This window comes from Rattus norvegicus, chromosome 16 (assembly GCF_021556685.1).
Source record: "Rattus norvegicus strain SHRSP/BbbUtx chromosome 16, alternate assembly SHRSP_T2T, whole genome shotgun sequence".
NCBI lineage: Eukaryota > Metazoa > Chordata > Mammalia > Rodentia > Muridae > Rattus > Rattus norvegicus.
Genome location: NC_141549.1, coordinates 71606362 through 71625811, shown reverse-complemented (window position 1 = coordinate 71625811; position 19450 = coordinate 71606362). Strand labels below are relative to the sequence as shown.

The window sequence follows — 19450 nt, the reverse complement described above, 5'->3', positions numbered from 1 at the left end:
GAGTGAAGCATTCACATTTTGATCATCCGTCTTGAGTTTCATTTGTTCTAGGCATCTAGGGTAATTCAAGCATTTGGGCTAATAGCCACTTATCAATGAGTGCATACCATGTTTGTCTTTCTGTGATTGGGTTAGCTCACTCAGGATGATATTTTCCAGTTCCAACCATTTGCCTACGAATTTCATAAAGTCATTGTTTTTGATAGCTGAGTAATATTCCATTGTGTAGATGTACCACATTTTCTGTATCCATTCCTCTGTTGAAGGGCATCTGGGTTCTTTCCAGCTTCTGGCTATTATAAATAAGGCTGCAATGAACATAGTGGAGCACGTGTCTTTTTTATATGTTGGGGCATCTTTTGGGTATATAATTTTAATTGACGCATCAATTCAGTTATTTGTTCCAGGTTCCTTCTTGACCATTGCAGCAATCAGCATTCCATGACCTTAGTCCCTTGACTCTCAGGAAGAGATAGCAAGCAGAAGCACAGACAGTAAGATACTGGGTGGGACACGGCCCTGAAATTATTATTCTGACCACACCCGGACCTAAATTTTCTCTGACCTTGAACTCGGGATTCTACCCGAATTTGTATCTGTCTTTGTATCATTCTAACAGGCTGGGTCCTGGTATAGCTGCCTCTGTTCCTTTAGATCTGTGAGGCTCCTTATACAATTCATATTGCATTCTGATAATATTGCATAGGTGAGACATTATATAATTTGTAACCCATGCTTTTTAAGTTTTTTTTTTTTTCCCACAGACTTAAGGGCTGTCCTGAAGGTCTCAGCAGCTACCATTTTGCTAAAGACATAGACATACCCTCAACTCCTGAACTCATGCTGTTTCTAATTACCATGGGGGTATTAACAGGGAGGTCATTTCTCTGAGGAACATGAAAATATCTACATTATTATGCAAACAAGATTTATATCCACAGTAGCCATCGACATCTGTGAAAGCCCAAACCTGCTGGCCCTGTTCCAGGGGCAGGAACCAAGTCATTCCATCCGTACCAGGGCCATGCTGGACTCGGCAATTCAGAACAATGATTCTGTGATGTACAGTGTTTTAAAATATGGTAATAACTTTTAATAGTGTAGAAAGGAAGTATCAGGATCATCTGAGTTATGAAATTAAAACACTAAGCTGTAATAATTACAGCTATTCATTGTTAGAAATTGTCATGGACCTGATCTAACCACCGCCTGACTCCCCTAACTTTATTTGCTCCAGTTTGGATCTGTTTCAACACCCTTGTGAATGCATGACATTTCTAGTAATAGTGAACCCTGCATTTACTGTGTTATTTTTCTATACATACAGTCCTGTGAAGAAGCTGAATGAACAAATCAGGTATAATAAGAGATCAACCATATTTCTGATAAAGCGGAACAGTAATTATGGTGGTATAAAAGCTTATAGCATGATTATTCTACCCTGCATTCTAGAGCCACCATTTACATAGTAGTAGAGTTACTTGAACAAAATGTGGTAGTGGGACAGTCAGTCTGGTAACTGAATTTTTAACAAGTGGGTAGTGAATACAGGATAGACACACTGGACACAGGGATGGATCACATTCCTGGTAGAAAGGGATAAAGTGACTATAAAACTCTCTACAAGATTAAATCTTAGCAACTTTTGAGCATTTTCACTTGGTATTTTCCCGAACATGGTTGACTTTAGGGGACTGACACAACCAAATGTAAATCCTCTGTTTCGTATAGTATAGTATACAACATTGGGATCTTCGTAGGAAAAAATGGGTATCTGGAAGGAGAGGAGTGTGCATCTCTGGGTCCTTTGACAACAAGATATCAAGTTTCTCACAATATCTTCAAATGGTTACTTTGGCTAAGATTCCTTTGTTTTTATTGTTTCTCTGAGACTAACATCTTCATTCTTCCATTGCTGACACCTGGGATGGTTGGCAAACAGAAATGTGTTCTATAATTATTTCTGTTCACTGTGGCCTGATCGGACTCCCCTAATTCTGCCATTCCTGTGATGTCCTCTGTGAGTATGCTCCATAACCTATCATATTCATCGTCTGTGCTTTCAAATGAAGCAGCTCAAAAAATAAATAAATAGAATAAAATAAGATCAAGATGTTCTTTAGGAAGTCTGTGGAAATAACACCAATGTGGAGGGCATTTAAAAATCCCTGGGCATCTGCTCAGCTTTCATGTTTGCACAGAAAACTACCTGCTTCCTAGTCATAAATACATTGCGCCTTCCTGCAGACCTATAATTGAGTTACTTTGGTTTCCCTGGCAACCACCACGATTAATTAGAATACTTGAGCATGGTAAGTTTATAGATGCAGAAAATATTTCATGTATAAATAGTGCAATCTGTTTATGCTCAAAGGACTTTTCTCCCTCAGTTGAGAAGCAGGGTTACTTTTCCCTCTTTTGTGTGGATTAATCACACACTCCCATAAACTCTATACATAATATTCAAAAATTAATGTTGACCCCCTTCAGCAGAATTTTCCAGTCCTGGCACTCCTTGGGTGGTTGGTGCCCTGAATCCTGAGTCCCTGCTTGGTAAAGAACAGCTGGGACGACACTATTATTCACGGCAAGAGTAAGAAGGAATCACAGGGCCACAAAAGTTCCTGTTCCCTTTGAGTAGTCTGTGGCACAAAGGACAGGCACATAAGAAAATTTGTGAGACAACTGTTTTCTACTTGTGATAAGCATTGTACTAAGCCAAAACATGATCAGTTCGTTTAAAAAAAAAAAGAATCTTGTAGGCAATTAATATCACTTTCACACAAAGTTTGAGACATGACACGGGGCTGCTACTCATTGGCTATTTACTCAATATAGACCATCCATTAATCCTTGTATTTCCCACGAACTAGTCCATTTAAGCAGCATTGTTGAATATGATTGAGACTGTGAACCTCAATTTTGAGATGTGAACCCAAGGCCTGGGAAATTTAAGCCTATTTTTCAGATTCATATTGTTTGGAGGTGGATGCTGTATTGAGATCAAAAGCTTAGGCCTCCATGCATCTCCCAGACTGGCACCAACTCTCTGACATGATTGTGAAAATGAAATCAGAGGCTTCATGGCATTCCATAAGGGGAGGGCAAAACGGTCTCCAGCCACAGCTGTCTGCTGATACAGATGAAATGGATTGACGGTTTTAATCCACTGCCTTTGCTGAAAATATGCTTGGTCATTTGTAGCTATATCCAATTAAAACTTAAATTGTTCCTTGCTGCCTGCCCCAATGTTCTGGGTTCCTGAACTACGCACGCACGCACGCACGCACGCACGCACGCACGCACGCACGCACGCACGCACGCACGCACGCACCAGTCTTTATATTTTGATATACTTTAAACAGCTCAATGGCTAAGCGAGCGACTCCCTAACCTCCATGTGGCTAATCCACTTCCCTCTGATATTCCCAAGTCATTAACTTTTCTAAAATTTATATTTTATCTTGACTGCCCAGAACTCAGATGTGCAGCCCTCTTGGGCCGTGATCGCCATGCCCCCACTCCTACATGGTGCCTATGCTCTCTGTCCTGCACCTTCTCAGGCATGGCATCTTTCTTCTCCTTCTCCTGTCATGGTGGATCTCCTCCTTCTTCCTCCTTCCTCGGTCCCTTGCCTGGGGGTCAAAAACCAACTGGGTCAAAACCAACTGGGGTCAGGGTCCTTGAGTGTCTTATGTGTGGACATGTAAGACACTATGAGCAGTGCTGGGGACCCAAATTAACGTAAGAATACAAGCAGCTACAGCCACTTGCTGACTCTCTCTCCAAATTTTATGTTGCTTCTCAAGAAATAAATGGCAATAATGTAAACGAGTTCCTTATCCCCAGACCGGACCCTAAACAGACAGAAAAGGGAAGGGTAAAGGCACTGCCCATCTGATAAAAACTCTTTGGCAAACTAGCTGTATCCAGGGAAGGGCCTGTCTTTAGTGCTAGAACAGATTCTAGTACATGTCACCACTGCGGTGAGTATAGCTAACAAGGAGCTCTGTGAACCATGCTTAGGGATTACACCATGACACCCTTTTACAAGGAAATATTCTCTACCACTGTGCTCTCTCCTTCCAAGAACCAGACATAAATATAAGTGTAGAAATTTACCTCCCCCCTCCCTTGACTATGTTATCATGGCCCTTGTAAATAATGGACACGGTAGCTATTGTGTCGACAACTCACTTATTAGAACAGGGACAAAGATCCCAAGAATGGTTAATTAGTGGGCCTGCCTATGACTCTGTTCCCAATGTCACTGTTCTCAGGTACTTGTGATGGTGAATGATAGGCTTGTGTAGTCATCACTTTAGTTAAATCCAGTTTTTTTATATGCCAAAATTTCTATTTTCTGAGAAGTGACACTAAGAATATCAATGGTCTTAGCTGAAGATTAACGGCACTTTTTTTTATGCATGTTCATCTCTGTATAGTTTTTACCTAAGCCTTGACATATTAAAGTAGGAAGTGCATTCATAACATTTTAGATGCTTATTCCAATGCACAAACATTCGTTGTATTTCTTAACATCGGAATCCTTTTTAAAATTTAAAACACATTTGGCTTGAAGGTTATCACCTCCACTGACTTGTTAAGAACATAGAAAGGTCTAAAGGTTGGCCTCATGAAACCTGACTTACTGGTTACTGGATATATTCAGTGAACAAGATATCTAGTGATATTTGTCTCTCTTCCGTCAGTGCGCCCTCCCTCCTTTCCTTCCTTTTGTCTTCCCTTCCTTCCTTTCTTCCTTCCCTAACCCATCTTTTAAATCTTTCCTCCTGATTCCTTTCTTCCCCCCTTTCCTTCACCTCCTTCCTGTATTCTTTTTTTCCTTCTATGTCTCCTTCCCTCTCTTCCTCTTCCTTCATTCCTTCATTTCGTTCTTCCTCTCTTTCATCCCTTGTGCTAGGAAGAAAACACTTCTTTTAACCCCCTTCCATTCTAGGCATCTAAGACTACTCCTTGTTTGCATCTGTCCAGACAGGAGCTCTGTAAGTAGCAACTATCCATTCAGACCCCAGGCCTAGAAATACTCCCTTGGGTTAATGTGTGTTGGAGCTGAAGTATTAATATATTTTCCCAGGCTCCAGTATTATCAAATTCATGTTGCTATATTCCTGAAGAGAAAATTAGAAATGTCATCTAAGACATTTCTGAATATTTTCTCCAAATTCATAGTACTCATCTCACAGTTTGATATCCAGTAGAAGCCACGAAGGTATAAGAGATCAATTCATGGGGCTGGAGAGATGGCTCAGCGGTTAAGAGCACCGACTGCTCTTCCAGAGGTCCTGAGTTCAATTCCCAGCACTACATGGTGGCTGACAACCATCTGTAAAGAGATCCGATGCCCTCTTCTGGTGTGTCTGAAGACAGCCACAGTGTACTTATATATAATAAATGAATAAATCTTTAAAAAAAGAGATCAATTCATCTGGTGAGATTAAAATTCAAACATCATTAATATACTAAACACTTATTTCTGCAAAGTTTCAAAGTATATTTGAGAAATTAACTTGTTGAACAAATATGGCCAGTATATTTTCATACATCTCTGTGAGGTCTAAGTATGTTGTAAAAGATTAAACTCACACAGAAATAATTCACTAGCTATTCAAAAGACTAAATCGTCAAGAATTGTTAATGTGGTTGTAGAAAACAGAGCAGTTATGAATAATAATCCACTTCTACCTATGGTTCATGCAAGCAATACTGTGTCCTATTTGATTGCAGAGAACAATGCCAAGAGAAAATGATAATTGTCTGTGACATCATCCTCAGAGTGATGGAAATTTCCAAGTCACAGTTTTCTCATTAGACCAAAAAATTTAAAAATATATTGTCAAAATTGTCACAAAGACAAATGCCAAAATGTTTCAGGCAAAGCTCAGGAGATTACAAATTTTCCTTTGTTATGGTGTTGAGTGAAATATTTGGTTTTTGTTTACTGTTATTTGTTTTATCTTCCCTTGAATTAAATCCTTCAATCCTTTTAGCCTAGTCTTTGGTGACATCTGCCCACTTTATCAGCTTTGAGAGTTGTAATTCACTTTGCCTTGTCTCTTTATATGCAAGAATTCACTGATTATCTCCTTAAGATGGTAGGTCCTAAGCCTGTAGCTATTAAATATTTTAGATTCTTTTACATAATTTCCTTATATTGTTCATTTTTAAGTTGTAACCCTAGTAAAGAAACCAAGTTAGGTATAGGACCTAAGCAATTAGTATTGTAAATATTTTTTCTACAGAATCAACCTATGCCCAGTGTAGGTTCAGGTCAGACAAAAATTATCTGTGAGCATCTATTGAGTGAGGAGCAGGATTTTCTAAATTGCAAGAGGCCCTGTTCCTTATGTGGGCTGGTTGAGTAAAACTGTGGCTCCAGGTAAAACTCAACTTCTTGGGTATCAATTATATCCAAATTCACAACAGCAACTTTTTTCACAAACATTATTGTATGGTCAGGTTTGTTTTGCTTTTTTGTTTTTTTTCTTTTTGTTTTTTGTTTTTGTTTGTTTGTTTGCTGTGGTTCTCAAAGCAATACCTCATAGTAGTCCAAAGACTAAGCATCTTACAGTGGGGATCTTTTCCCTCTTCTGTTTGTTTTGCCCTTGTCACATTCCTCTAAATCTCCCCTCTGCTGCTTTTCAGAATGACCAAGAAAACCTTAACACAGAAAGAAGGGCCATAGGCTTCTGCCCACCTATCTCAAAGCTGCAGTTTCTCAGGGAGTCAAGGCAGAGTTGAATTCTCTGCATAAGCAAGGAACATACCTTCCTTTCTAATTCTACCTGCTGTGGCAGGCTGTGTTGTTCGAACACAGTTCTACAAACAGTCCATTCTTTTTCAATAAGCTCACCTAATCTCTTAATCATAGATCTCCTAACCCTGTCTAGTAGACCAGAAAGAGAACTGAAGTATGATAACCATTTTCTCATCCTTCCGCTTATCCAAAGCATATCCAGAAAGACATGATTTCCCTCAGATACCAATTTTATGTCTCTCCTGTAGGATCAGAATCCTTAAACACTGCAATTTTTACAAAGTTTCTGATCTATAGCTATAACTGATAAATCTTCCAGTTATACCAAAAATAAAAAATTGAATTTCAGGTGGGAGGATATCCAGGGGGCCCCCTACAGCTCAGAGAAGAAAAGGAGGGGGCTGGAGTGGTTGTGGGCGGCAGTGAGTGGGATATAAAATGAATAAGTAAAGAAATAAAATTTAGTTAAAGAATTTGAATATCTTCTCTTGAAGTAACAGAATATCCTCTGGAAGTTGTTAAAGAGCAATTATTTTTTTAAAAAAAAAGTCATGAATTCAAGAAAAATACTAGAATCTAGAACCTGATTATGTTGTTACCTAAAGAATTCTTTAAATGGAAAGGGGTCTCAAACTGATTACAACATACTATGAATAGGGTCTTCCCCTTACAAAGAAGGGGATGGTAGACACATTAGTCTCCATTCTGGGAAGCAGATGAATTAGTCCACACTGTAAAAGGATGGCAGGACCTTACTTGCTGACCACTATGCAGAAATGGAGACTTCTAGTTTTTTCAATTAGCCCTTAAACAAAATTTGATATTCCCTTATGTCATGACATCCCAGAAAAGCAGCAATGAAAATGGAACTCATGTCACTGCTCAGGAGAACCCCTGTCCTGAACAGCTTGGTGTCAACACCATAATATTTTCTCTCCTTGTTTCACTGTATGGCTGTGATAAACATGATGACCAAAAGCAACTTTGAGGAAGGAAGGGTTTGTTTTGACTTACATGTTACAGTGTGTCATTGAGGGAAGTCAGGTCAGAAGCTCAAGGAGGAGCTTGCACCAAGAAGTTACCCATGGAAAACCACTGCTTGAGGGCTTGGGTAAACTCATGGTTAGCTAGTTTTCTTATATAGCATTGCCCACAGTAAGCTGGGCCCACTTACATCAATGAACAATCAAGATAACCCCCAGAGAATTAACCACAGGCCACTCTGATATAGACAGTTCCTTTGCCAACTCTAGACTGTAACAAGTTGACAGTCAAAACTAACTTGGTCCTATCCTTTTGGTTTACAACATCATATACTGTTAAATTCTGATTCATAACTTCACCTTTATATGTTTATTCCAAAAACATTTTTTCTAACATTTTGAGGTGATCACCTGCTTGGGTTTTGCTGCTACTTTGTAGAAATTAGGAGGTCTTAATTCAACAAGTTCACTGTTGAAAACATGAAAGAGTAATAAAGATACTTCTTATTTGATGATAGTCAGTGTTCAGTGCTTGGAGACTTGGAAGAATGTCAGACAAAGAACATGAAGATTGAGCTGTACATGCTTCTGTGTAGTTTTTCTCCTTTAGTTCACTTCCTGGGAACATAGCTTTCACTAGAGTCAACTCTCCACCTCCCTAATAGAGTTGGACCCTACATATCTAACGATGAATGACTCATAAGCACACTGTAATTTGCAAAGCCTTTGAACACTTAACATCTATGTTGCAATAACCCTGCAAAGCATTAGCTTCGAGCATACGTCTCCTAAGCCCACACAGACTACTTTTTCTCTGAAGAGGAAATTAAAAGTTGAAGGGTAACATCACACAATTCAATGTATGGAAGACATCTGGTCAAACAGTATGTCTATCTAGCATGTAACTTCTCTCTTCCTTCTTGATATCACTTGGTCCTTCGCAATCACCTACCCTTCTTAGAGGGCATTCTTTGGCAAGATGCAAGTCAGAAAGGAGGCAATTCATCTATCTGTCCATTGTGACAGCAAATGACCTCATCAAGATTTACTGTACACATGTATGACATTGTAAAGGAACAAATAAAAGATATTTTAAAGAAGTCAAATAATAATCTTATCTTTGAAGGTATAAATTAAATGCTTTGTGGACACAAGATATACTCTGTATTTTGTTTGGGGATATTGTCCCCTGCTCACTTCCCATGAAAGACGTAGAATGGTGACTTCATATGTATTTGCTCTGGCCAAGTACAGAACTGCAAAATTGTGTGCTGTGGATCAGAGTTGGAAGGCACACTCCAGAGGAGTTGCTGGTTCCTATCTTTCTAGCATCTCCTTGTTATTTGTTCACTTCATTTGGCTTAAATTATCAAAGTATCCTTGGCTCAGTTCCTATTCTGTCATTGTTTTGTGTTCGTCCATCATGGTTGTCACCAAAAGCACAGAGCATACAAAAACTAGCTCGGAAATTCTTTCTAGGCTGAACAAAACAAATTGTTCAGCAGTGTGGAAACAGATGCTCATTTGCTTACCGAGAGCTCCTGAAAATAAGGTTCCAGTGCATTGTCATAGAGAGCGTGAGCAGAGGGGGCAAGGAGTACCTGCTGACAGCCAATGAGGTCATTTCCATCCATCTGCGCAGGTGACGATGTGATGCCTGTGATGGTGGGAGACAGAAGTACTGTCCATATGGCAGACAGAGCACATGGTGACTCATCAGCACTGCAGAGAGCGGTAGAAACCAGACTCCCTCCATCACTGCTCTACACTGGCCATGCTGGATCATATGCACATGTACAGACACAGCCCCAAGGCATACAGATCTGTGTGTATGAACATAAACGGGCACGCGCACACACACACACACAGACACACACACACACACAGACACACACACACACACACACACACACACACACACTTACATCCTTTGAAAGGATGCATTTTAATCATTTAATAATCCATACAGAGGCGTTTGTGTAAAACAGGTGGCTAGAAGCAGGTTTTGTCCAAGGCTGGTTGTCTACTAGGTAAACTGTCTCTTAAGTATCTGGTAGGTGAGAGAAAATTGAAACACGGCAATGCCCAAGCTTCTCTAACCAAACCAGTTTATGAAACCATTATCCTCCTGTGATCGCTTACAAAAGAACATTTGTGCTTTAGACTTCCTTCATGATGCTTACTGCCATTGCCTGAGAGGTATTCTACAATTTGCTTTAGCTATTTAATTCTGCCTCAGTATAAATTGAGCAGCATTCCTGACGTTCATTAACACACACATATCCATTCATCTCTGTCCCCTTTTTGCTTCAGGAACCAACCTTGCATTGCAACGATAAAAGAAGACGAAGAAAAAAAGACGTACACAGAGCCCATAAAGACCCACTGATAGAGTGATAGATCTTCTTTAAACACTGGGGCATTACAGGGTTTTATGAAGCAGTAAAACTTTCTCCAGGCATGAGAAGTGCAGGCTGACAGAAACCATTTTATCTATAAGGCATTAAAGTGCCACATCGGACAAGCATAATAGAAGGGAAAAATAATAATTTCAGGAACAGCAGCCAACTCCTCAAGCAGAAAGGATCAGACCAAGAGATACCTAATGATCTTTAAGAATGCTGGGAAAGGCTGCTCTACAAACTCCGGGGCTTTCAATCAGGACGTCTTGCTTCTGCTCCCTCACCTTCCATTTCATTGCAAAGCACGGCTTTTAAAATAAAAAGCAATTCCATACAGACTTCTCTGAAGTAAAAGTTCAGATACTATGAGAAAGAAGAGATTTTTCTCACCCCATCTTCCCTCATGGCCACCACTATCGTACCAACAAGGGTTCCCGTGATCGCTTCCCGAGTGTCTGTATGTTCAAAGCAAGGCCCTGTGCTGGGAGGTCTGTGTCCTCAGTATTTTGTTCTCAAGGGAAAGAGAGATTGCTATGAGAACAGGGGGAAAAGTCAGTTCTTTACACAATTAAAAGGCGGTGTTATGATACTTGGGTAGGAGACAGAGATAAGGAGAAAGTAAACTAGATTGGGTGATCTGGGGAAACTGTTTTGAGAAGAACAGAACACCATGTACACAAAAGCTCAGGTCCCAAATCCCCAGCTCACACTTCTGGAACAAATCCCCACTGTCTGATTTATTTTGCTTCTGCATTTAGATAATGTGGCTTACTACCTGCTCCAATTACTGAGATGTTTGTCCTACTTTAACGGACATGCATTCTAAATATTTTAAATACATTGCGGGGTTCCAGCCATTATAGGTACTGTGTTTCCACTCCTGTCCACCTTCCTGCTTTGTTTAATTTAAACCTCCATCCTCTTTCCAGCTTTAGTAAAAGATCTGAAAAAAAAGGTGATTCTTACCTCATCAGCAAGCCTTCTGTCCCTCAGATCAGTTTATTATCTTCAGTTCATCTTTGAGCCTTGAATATCTTTTTCTTTGCTTTGGATGTTCTCCGTGAATCCCATCAGTGAGTGACAACTCCAGTCTTCTCTCTGGCTTTGTAAAGCTGCTCTATTTGACCTAAGAAAGAGCATGCAATCATGGACACAAACTCAGCAGGCAAGACTCAGCCCAGAGGGGCACCAATCACATGTCCATAGAAAAGATAAGATCATATTCAAGAATACCAATAAAGAACTAATTGTGCACTGCTTCAAATCTGTTTGCTTCCTTTGACCCATGGGATGTGCATCTTATCAGCTCAATTTTATTTAGAGATGTGTAGGAGATAATATATCTGTGGAAGCATTTACAGAGACAATTTGATCAGGAGGGCCCCACCTAATCAATGGCTTCATCTGCTAATATTCAATTTTTTTTGATGGAAGACTTGTAAGGTGGTGAATTTACAGGGTGAGGCATGGTCAGGGAAGGAAGTGGGTCAGTAGAGAAATGGCTTGGTAGTGTCTGTCTTGGCCCTCATTCCTTCTCGTTATCCTTCTCTACTTCCTGGCTGCCACACACCCACAGCTGAGATAGTCTACCTTGCCTCTGGCTCAAAGCGGTGGATCCAGCCGAGACAAAATAAATCTTTCTTCCCTGAAGTTATTCGTGTCAGGTATTCAGCCACAGCAGCAATCTATATGACACGGATAGATTTAAGTCTGGATTAGGGAAGTGATTCCTCAGAACTTACTTTTAACATTTTACTTCAAAAGTTTAACCCCACAATATTAACTGACCTCTAATTGTCTTGGAAACACTGGTTCCCCAGTGACCAAACGGCAACAATGCTATAACTGTAGAACTGTCTATAGGTTGGGTTCACATAGAGTACTTCTTTCTTTACTTCATCGACTCTCTATCCTATCTCTGCCTTTCATTTTCCTCTAAGCTCTTTGTGCTTATTTCAAACCCTATTGGTTTCTCTTTTGTTAAAATGCATTATTAACTATCCTCCTCCTCCTCCTCCTCTCCCTTCTTCTCCTCCTCTTTATCATCATCTCTTCCTCCTCCTTCTTTTTCTCCCTCTTTTTTTGAGTGCTGTGGCTAAAACAGGACCTTGTTCTTCTGGCTAAGTCTTTCGTTTACAGTGTTCCAAAATTCTTTTAGCACAATTACATGTAGCTATGTAAATTCTGATATGTACCTGGTGACTGAAGACCTAGACAATATAAAAATGCCATCCTTACAGAACTCAAGTAGGTACATGTGAAGTGTAAAACTATTTTAGATAACATATAATAATATATAATGTATAACTATTTAATCGTGTCCAATATGTATCTCTACTAATTTCCTCAATGTATTTCTTGGCATACTATAGATAGCCTCCAAATACAATAGGACAGGCTTTAATATCATACCTTTCTTTATTTAGTTTTGTTGATTTTGAGAAAGTGAGATACAATAGTCTCACAAAAAATAAAACCTTTTTTCTTGCTTGGAAATTATGGCATGAATTAATCTGTGTTTATTTAAGAAAAAGGCATACTTGATTCTTTCAAGTTTGTTAGTTATAACATAGTAACAGCCCATTCTGCTAAACCCCGGGAGGAATCGTGTCAGACGTATAGCATAGCTGGGTTTGTGTCCTACTAACATGAAAAACGTGAACTTAAAATAGCCACGGGCCATCAAATTAAACACATAGCTTTCACCTGTCCTGGTAATCAATTAGACATTTAGAATGACTCATTCTTTTCTGAAAACAGTGTATGGGCTGTGATGTTGCCAGACAGTGTGATTATGACACCCACAGTGATTCCATCTCCGTCCCAATGTGGGGGTAGCCACACTGGTACCATCTGATCGAAGTGTTGCCATGGTCCAGAAAAAAACAAAACAAAACCAACATTTATTTATTTTTGGTGCTTTTGTTGACCCCTACATCCTTCAGCTGATTTTGCATTTTTCACATTGCAATTTTCTTTTTTTTTATGGAGGACATGTATTTTAGGTTATTCACAGAGCACTGAGCAGTATAGACTGTAGCACATTGAATCGCACAATTAAAAGCACCATGCGGAGTTTGGCTTTCCACGGTGCAAAAGATGTAGCTTACAATTTAGATTCAAGTTTCCCCGTTTCCTTGGCTTTCTTTGTCAAGTAAAAAAGTTAGGCCTCACATATCCTAATATGGCTATTTTACTTAATCATAAAATAATGTCATGGTCCCGATTGGAATATTTCTCGACTCTGAAAAGAATCTAACATTTATTGAGCATATATGACATAACAGATACTTTTCAATAGTCTACGCCATGCAAAGTTTTTCCTTAACCCTTTTTATTTTAAGTTAGTGCCTACAATGTCACATGTTTCTGGAGAGTAGAGATAATTCACTACACCTCTACAGAGTGTACTGATAACATCAGAGGAATCATTCCATTTCCTTGCTTCTCTGTTCCTAAGGAGAGTTCCAAGCACATCATGTCCTTTCTCCATGTGCTCCCTCACCCTCTCTGCCCTCTTTACCCTCCTTCTCTCCCTCAGTTTCTCCTCTCCTTTAGCTGCTGTAGTCACCCTCTCCTAGGCAAACACTCGGGAGAATTCTAAATGATGTGTAAAGTGAACATCTGTCTGCCCAGACTGGGCACATCTGCCTCCATTAATTTTTCATCCTCTCCCCAAGTCAGGGGTCAGGCACTCACAATATGTTAATGTCAGGGCACCCTCTGAAGTGGACCTTGCAGCTATGGCTGGAGAAGAACATAAAGACCTATGGAGAGTCCATCATCCATTCTCAAAGAGAAAAAGGAAATGGCATTTTAAAAGATTCTCTCTTCCAAATGGATGGAAGTAAAAAATGAGGTGCTGCGGGTTGCTCCTGGAATAATCATCTTTTCTCGTGTATGCTTGTTTAAAATAAGAGTGCTCAAAAGCTCTGTCTGGTATTGTGTTCCCAAATGTGATAACCAATGACCTCTTCTGATTTTTCTTTCACCTTCTATGAGCACAGCTTATCAAACGTTATCCTTTTTTTTTTTTTTCCACTGTGAGTTTCTCAGCCTTTCATGCTTTGCTGCGTCTCTGTGCTTTTTATTCCAGGAGAGGAAAGCAATGAGCCAATGCTGCTAACTCCCCTTAACCATGCAGCTGGCTCAGATTTTCTGTTTCTTTCTCTTCTCTTCTGTCATTTCAAGTTGGGGTACGTGATAGGAAAGGACCTTCCGACAAGACAGATGACCATGACCTCTGTACATGGTCTGCAGGAAGGAACAAACATTTGCTTTGGAAAAGAGGGGCATGGTCCTTATACAAACACTGCAGTCTTATTCTAGAGAAACAGACTAGATTCAAAAACATCGCCGTGCTTAATTACCAATCTCATGGTGTGTTAAATATCTAAAAATAACTAGCCATTGTCCTTCTTTGCTGAGAGTTGAAATCACAGCAGGAGGGCCATGAAGAGAGATGTTTTTAAAACTTGGATAGTTTCCCAGGATTTTTTTTTTTTTTTAAGATTCCTACTTTCCAAAAATACAAGGTAACTTCAAAGATTTCCCAAGCTGTTATGAGGGTTGAAGAGAGCAAGTTGGCATGTTCTCCGGCCCCTTAGGACACAAGGTTATCTGGGTTTCTTCCCAGCTTACCAGGCCATGTAAGCATTTTGTTAAGTCAGGTGTTGTAAACTCAGTAGCCATCAACATAAACACCTGTAACCCAGGATTAGACAATACATTTTGGGGGAGCCTGGTTTTCTTGAACTATACCCATTATTAGAAACCATTACTGTTTTATGAAAACATTTCATCTAACAACATTTCTTCTTTAAATAATATTGTCTGGTTCCTTTCCAGATTTTTAAACATGGCCAAGGGCAGAAGCAACAGCCAAGGTAATTATGCAGTAGAAACCTCTAGCTCTGGGCTCTGATTCTTTTAGCAGGTAGAGTAGCTGGCATCCTGATGTTAGCCGAAGTTTTCAGAATTTGCACTCTTTATTTGTAGTCTTTATTATTTATGCATATTAATTGTACAGATCACTTCTGGTTTATGTTGCCGCCCAGAGCGGACCCTGTGGCACTGCTCTCTGTGCCCAGAACCCACCTGGAAAGAGCTGGTCTCCCAGGAGTGCTGACATGGGATGTACAGGAGGGTCAAGCCACTGTCAGAGACAGCAAGACCAGCTAAAACAAGAGATAACCAGAAGGCAAAAGACAAGCGCAAGAACATAAGCAGCAAGAACATTGTTGGGGATTTAGCTCAGTGGTAGAGCGCTTGCCTAGGAAGCGCAAGGCTCTGGGTTCGGTCCCCAGCTCCGAAAAAAAGAACCAAAAAAAAAAAAAAAAAAGAACATAAGCAACAAAAACCAAAGCCACTTAACCGAGTTCTCACACCACAGCAAGTCATGGATACTCCAACACACAGGAAAAGCAAGATTCTAATTTAAAAAGCATTATCTCAAAATGATGGTAGAGGACTTTAAGAAGGACATAAATAACTCCCTTAAAGAAATACAGGACAACACGGGTAAACAGGAAGAAGCCCTTAAAGAGGAAACACAAAAATCCTTTAAAGAATTACAGGAAGAAAACAACCAAACCTTGAAGGAATTGAACAAAACCATCCAGAATCTACAATTGGAAATAGAAATAATAAAGAAATCACAAAGGAAGACAACCCTGGAGACAGAAAACCTAGGAAAGAGATCAGGAGTCATAGATGCAACATTACCAACAGAATGCAAGAGATAGAAGAGAAAAATCTCAGAGGCAGAAGATACCAATCAAAACATTGATACAATAGTCAAAGAAAATTCAAAATGCAAAAATATCATAATGCACAACATTCAGTAAATCCAGGAGACAATGAGAAATTAAATCTAAGGATAATATGTATAGAAGTGTACAGAGATTCCCAACTTAAAAGGCCAGTACATATCTTCAAAAACATTATAGAAGAAAACTTCCCTAACCTAAAGAAAAAGATGCCCACAAGAAAAAGACAAGCCTACAGAACTCCAAATATATAGGGCCAGAAAGGAAATTCCTCTTGTCAAATAATAGTCAAACACCAAATGCACTAAACAAAGAAAAAATATTAAAAGCAATACATGAAAAATGTCAAGTAACATATAAAGGCAGACCTATCAAAATTACATCAGACTTTTCAACAGGGGCTATGAAAGCTGGAAGATCCTGCGCAGGTGTCATACAGACCTTAAGAGAACACAAATGCCTGCCTAGGCTACTATATCCAGCAAAACTCTCAGTTAACATAGATGGAGAAACTAAAATGTTGCATGACAAACCCAAGTTTACATAATATATTTCCACAAATCCAGACCTATAAAGATAGAAAACTCCAACACGAGGAGGGAAAGGACACCCTAGAAAAGGCAAGAAAGTAATATTCTTTCAACTAACCCAAAAGAAGATAGCCACACAAACATATTTCCACCTCTAACAACAAAAATAACAGAAAACAATAATCATTGGTCCCTAATGTCTCTCAACATCAACGGACTCAATTCCCTAATAAAAAAAGCATAGACTAACAGACTGGATATGTAAACAGGACCCAGTATTTTGCTGCACACAGGGAACACACCTCAGTGACAAAGACAGACACTAACTCAGAGTAAAAGGCTGGAAAACAATTTTCCAAGCAAATGATTCCAAGAAACAAGCTAGAGTAGCCATTCTAATATCAAGTAAGATGAAAAGATGCTTATGGATTGGTAGGATTAATAGAGTAAAAATGGTCATATTGTCGAAAGCAATGTACTGATTCAATGCAATCTCCATCAAAATCCCAGGTCAATTCTTCATAGACTTAGAAAGAACAATTTGCAAATTCATTTGGAATAACAAAAAGCCCTGGATAACAAAAACTGTCTTCAGCAATTAAAGAACTTTTGGGGGAATTACCACCCGTATCCTTCAGCTGTATTACAGAGCAATAGTGATAAAAAATGTATGGTATTGGTACAGAGCCAGGCAGGTAGATCAGTGGAATAGAATTGAAGACCCAGAAATGAACACATACGCTTACAGTAACTTGATTTTTGACAAAGAAGCTAAAACCATCCAATGGAGAAAAGATAGCATTTTTAAGAAATGGTGCTTGTTTGACTGGAAGCCAGCATGTAGAAGAATGCAAATCAATCCAGTCTTATAGTCTTGCACAAAACTCAAGTCCAAGTGGATCAAGAACCTCCACATAAAACAAAATGCACTGAAAGTAAGAGAGGAGAAAGTGGAGAAGAACCTCAAACACATGGGCACAGGGGAAATTTTACTGAACAGAAAGAACACCAATGGCTTATGCTTTAAGATCAAGAAGCAATGGATGGGAACTCATAAAACTGCAAAGCTTCTGTAAGGCAAAGGATACTCTCAATAGGACAAAATGTCAACCAACAGATTGGGAAAAGTTATTTACCAATCCTATATCTGATAGAGAGCTAATATCCAATATATGCAAAGAACTCATGAAGTTAGCCTCCAGAGAATCAAATAACCATATTAAAATTGGGGTACAGAGCTAAACAAAGAATACCCAGGTAAGGAATATTGAATGCCCATGAAGCACCTAAAGAAGTGTTCAACATCTTTAGTCATCAGAAAAATGACCCTGAGATTCTACCGCACACCAGTCAGAATGACTAAGATTAAAAACTCAGGTGACAACAGATGCTGGCAAGGATGTGGAGAAAGAGACACACTTCTCCATTGTTGGTGGGATTGCAAGCTGGTACCACCATTCTGGAAATCAGTCTGGAGGTTCCTCAGAAAATTGGACATAGGACTACCTAAGGACCCAGCTATACCACTCTTGAGCATATACCTGAATGATGCTTCAACATACAACAAGGACAAACTACCCCCATTGTTTGCATAGCAGTCTTATTTATAATAGTCAGAAGTTGGAAAGAACCCAGATGTCCTTCAACAGAGGATTGGATACAGAAAAATGTGGTACACTTACACAATGGAGTACTACTAAGCTATTAAAAACAATGACTTCATGAAATTCATAGGCAAATGGATGGAACTAGAAAATATCATGCTGGTGAGGTGACCCAATTACAAAAAGAACTTACATATTATGCACTTACTGATAAGTGGATATTAGCCCAAAAGCTCGGAATACCGAAGATAAAATTCCCAAGCCACATGAAACTGAAGAAGGAAGACCAAAGTGTGGATGCTTCAGTTCTCCTTAGAAAGGGGAACAAAAATATTCACAGGAGGAAATATATGGAGACTAAGTGTTGAGCAGAGACTGAAGGAAAGGCCATCCAAGGACTGCCCCAACTCAGGATCCATCCCACATACTGACACTAAATCCAGACAATATTGTAGATGCCAAGAAGTGCTTGCTGATAGGAACCTGATATAGCTGTCTCATAGGAGGCTCTGTCAGAGCCTGACAAATACAGAGGAGGATGCGCACAGCCAACTACTGAACTGAGAATGGGGTCCAAAATGGAGGAGTTAGAGAAAGGACTGAAGTAGCTAAAAGTATTTGCAACCCCATAGGAAGAACAATGCTATCAACCAACCAGACCATGCTAGAACCCGGGGACTATACCACCACCCCAAGAGAACACAGGATGGACCTATGGCTCCATCCACATATGTAGTAGAGGATGGCCTTGTCGGGCATCAATGGGAGGAGAAGCCCTTGGTCCTGTCATGGCTCCATGCCCCAGTGTAGGGAAATGTCAGGGTTAGAACTGAGAGGGTGTGGGTGGCTGGGTGAGGGAGTACCCTCATAGATGCAGGGGTAGGGGGCATGGGATAGAAGGTTTCTGGAGGGGAAAACCTGGAAAGGGGATAACATAAAAAAATCCAATAAAAGAAGAAAAACTATAAAAAATTGTACAGATCACTGGGTTTCACTGTGACCTTTTTAAACATGATTATACAGTTCTTTGATCATTATAGCCTTCCCTGTATCTTAATTACTACACAATGTCCATCTGTTTATGAGATTAAAAGCTTAAATAAAGGTATTGTGTATAGGATTCAGTCGCACAGTTGTATCTTACCTATGGATAACAGCAATCCCAAATTTACAAAACTTTTTCCTATATGGTCTACATATAGGTTTACACAAGATTAAGGGGTGCCTGTAATCTGTTTGGGGAGACAAAGTTAGAACACATTCTTTTTTATTTTTCAGCTTAGGAGCTAGTATTAGGCATGGTGGCAACATTCTACATGTATTGCCTCATGTGAGCCTTTGAAATGAAATAGCCCATACTAAATCACATGTTCAAAATCAGTTCT

General features: G+C 39.6%; 1 protein-coding gene and 1 long non-coding RNA gene across 1 annotated transcript in view; both read right to left on the bottom strand.

The window, feature by feature from the left end:
- LOC148000603 (uncharacterized) overlaps nucleotides 1-11846 on the bottom strand; it is a 58859-nt gene extending 47013 nt beyond the window's left edge. Inside the window, exons 1-2 of the long non-coding RNA XR_015640506.1 lie at nucleotides 11754-11846; nucleotides 11130-11289 (exon numbers count right to left, since the gene is read on the bottom strand). This is a non-coding gene — a long non-coding RNA (uncharacterized LOC148000603). The remainder of the gene's footprint in view (nucleotides 1-11129; nucleotides 11290-11753) is intronic.
- Nucleotides 1-19450, bottom strand: part of Erich1 (glutamate-rich 1) — a gene marked incomplete at its 5' end in the record, with an annotated part of 52793804 nt that overhangs the window by 12038552 nt on the left and 40735802 nt on the right.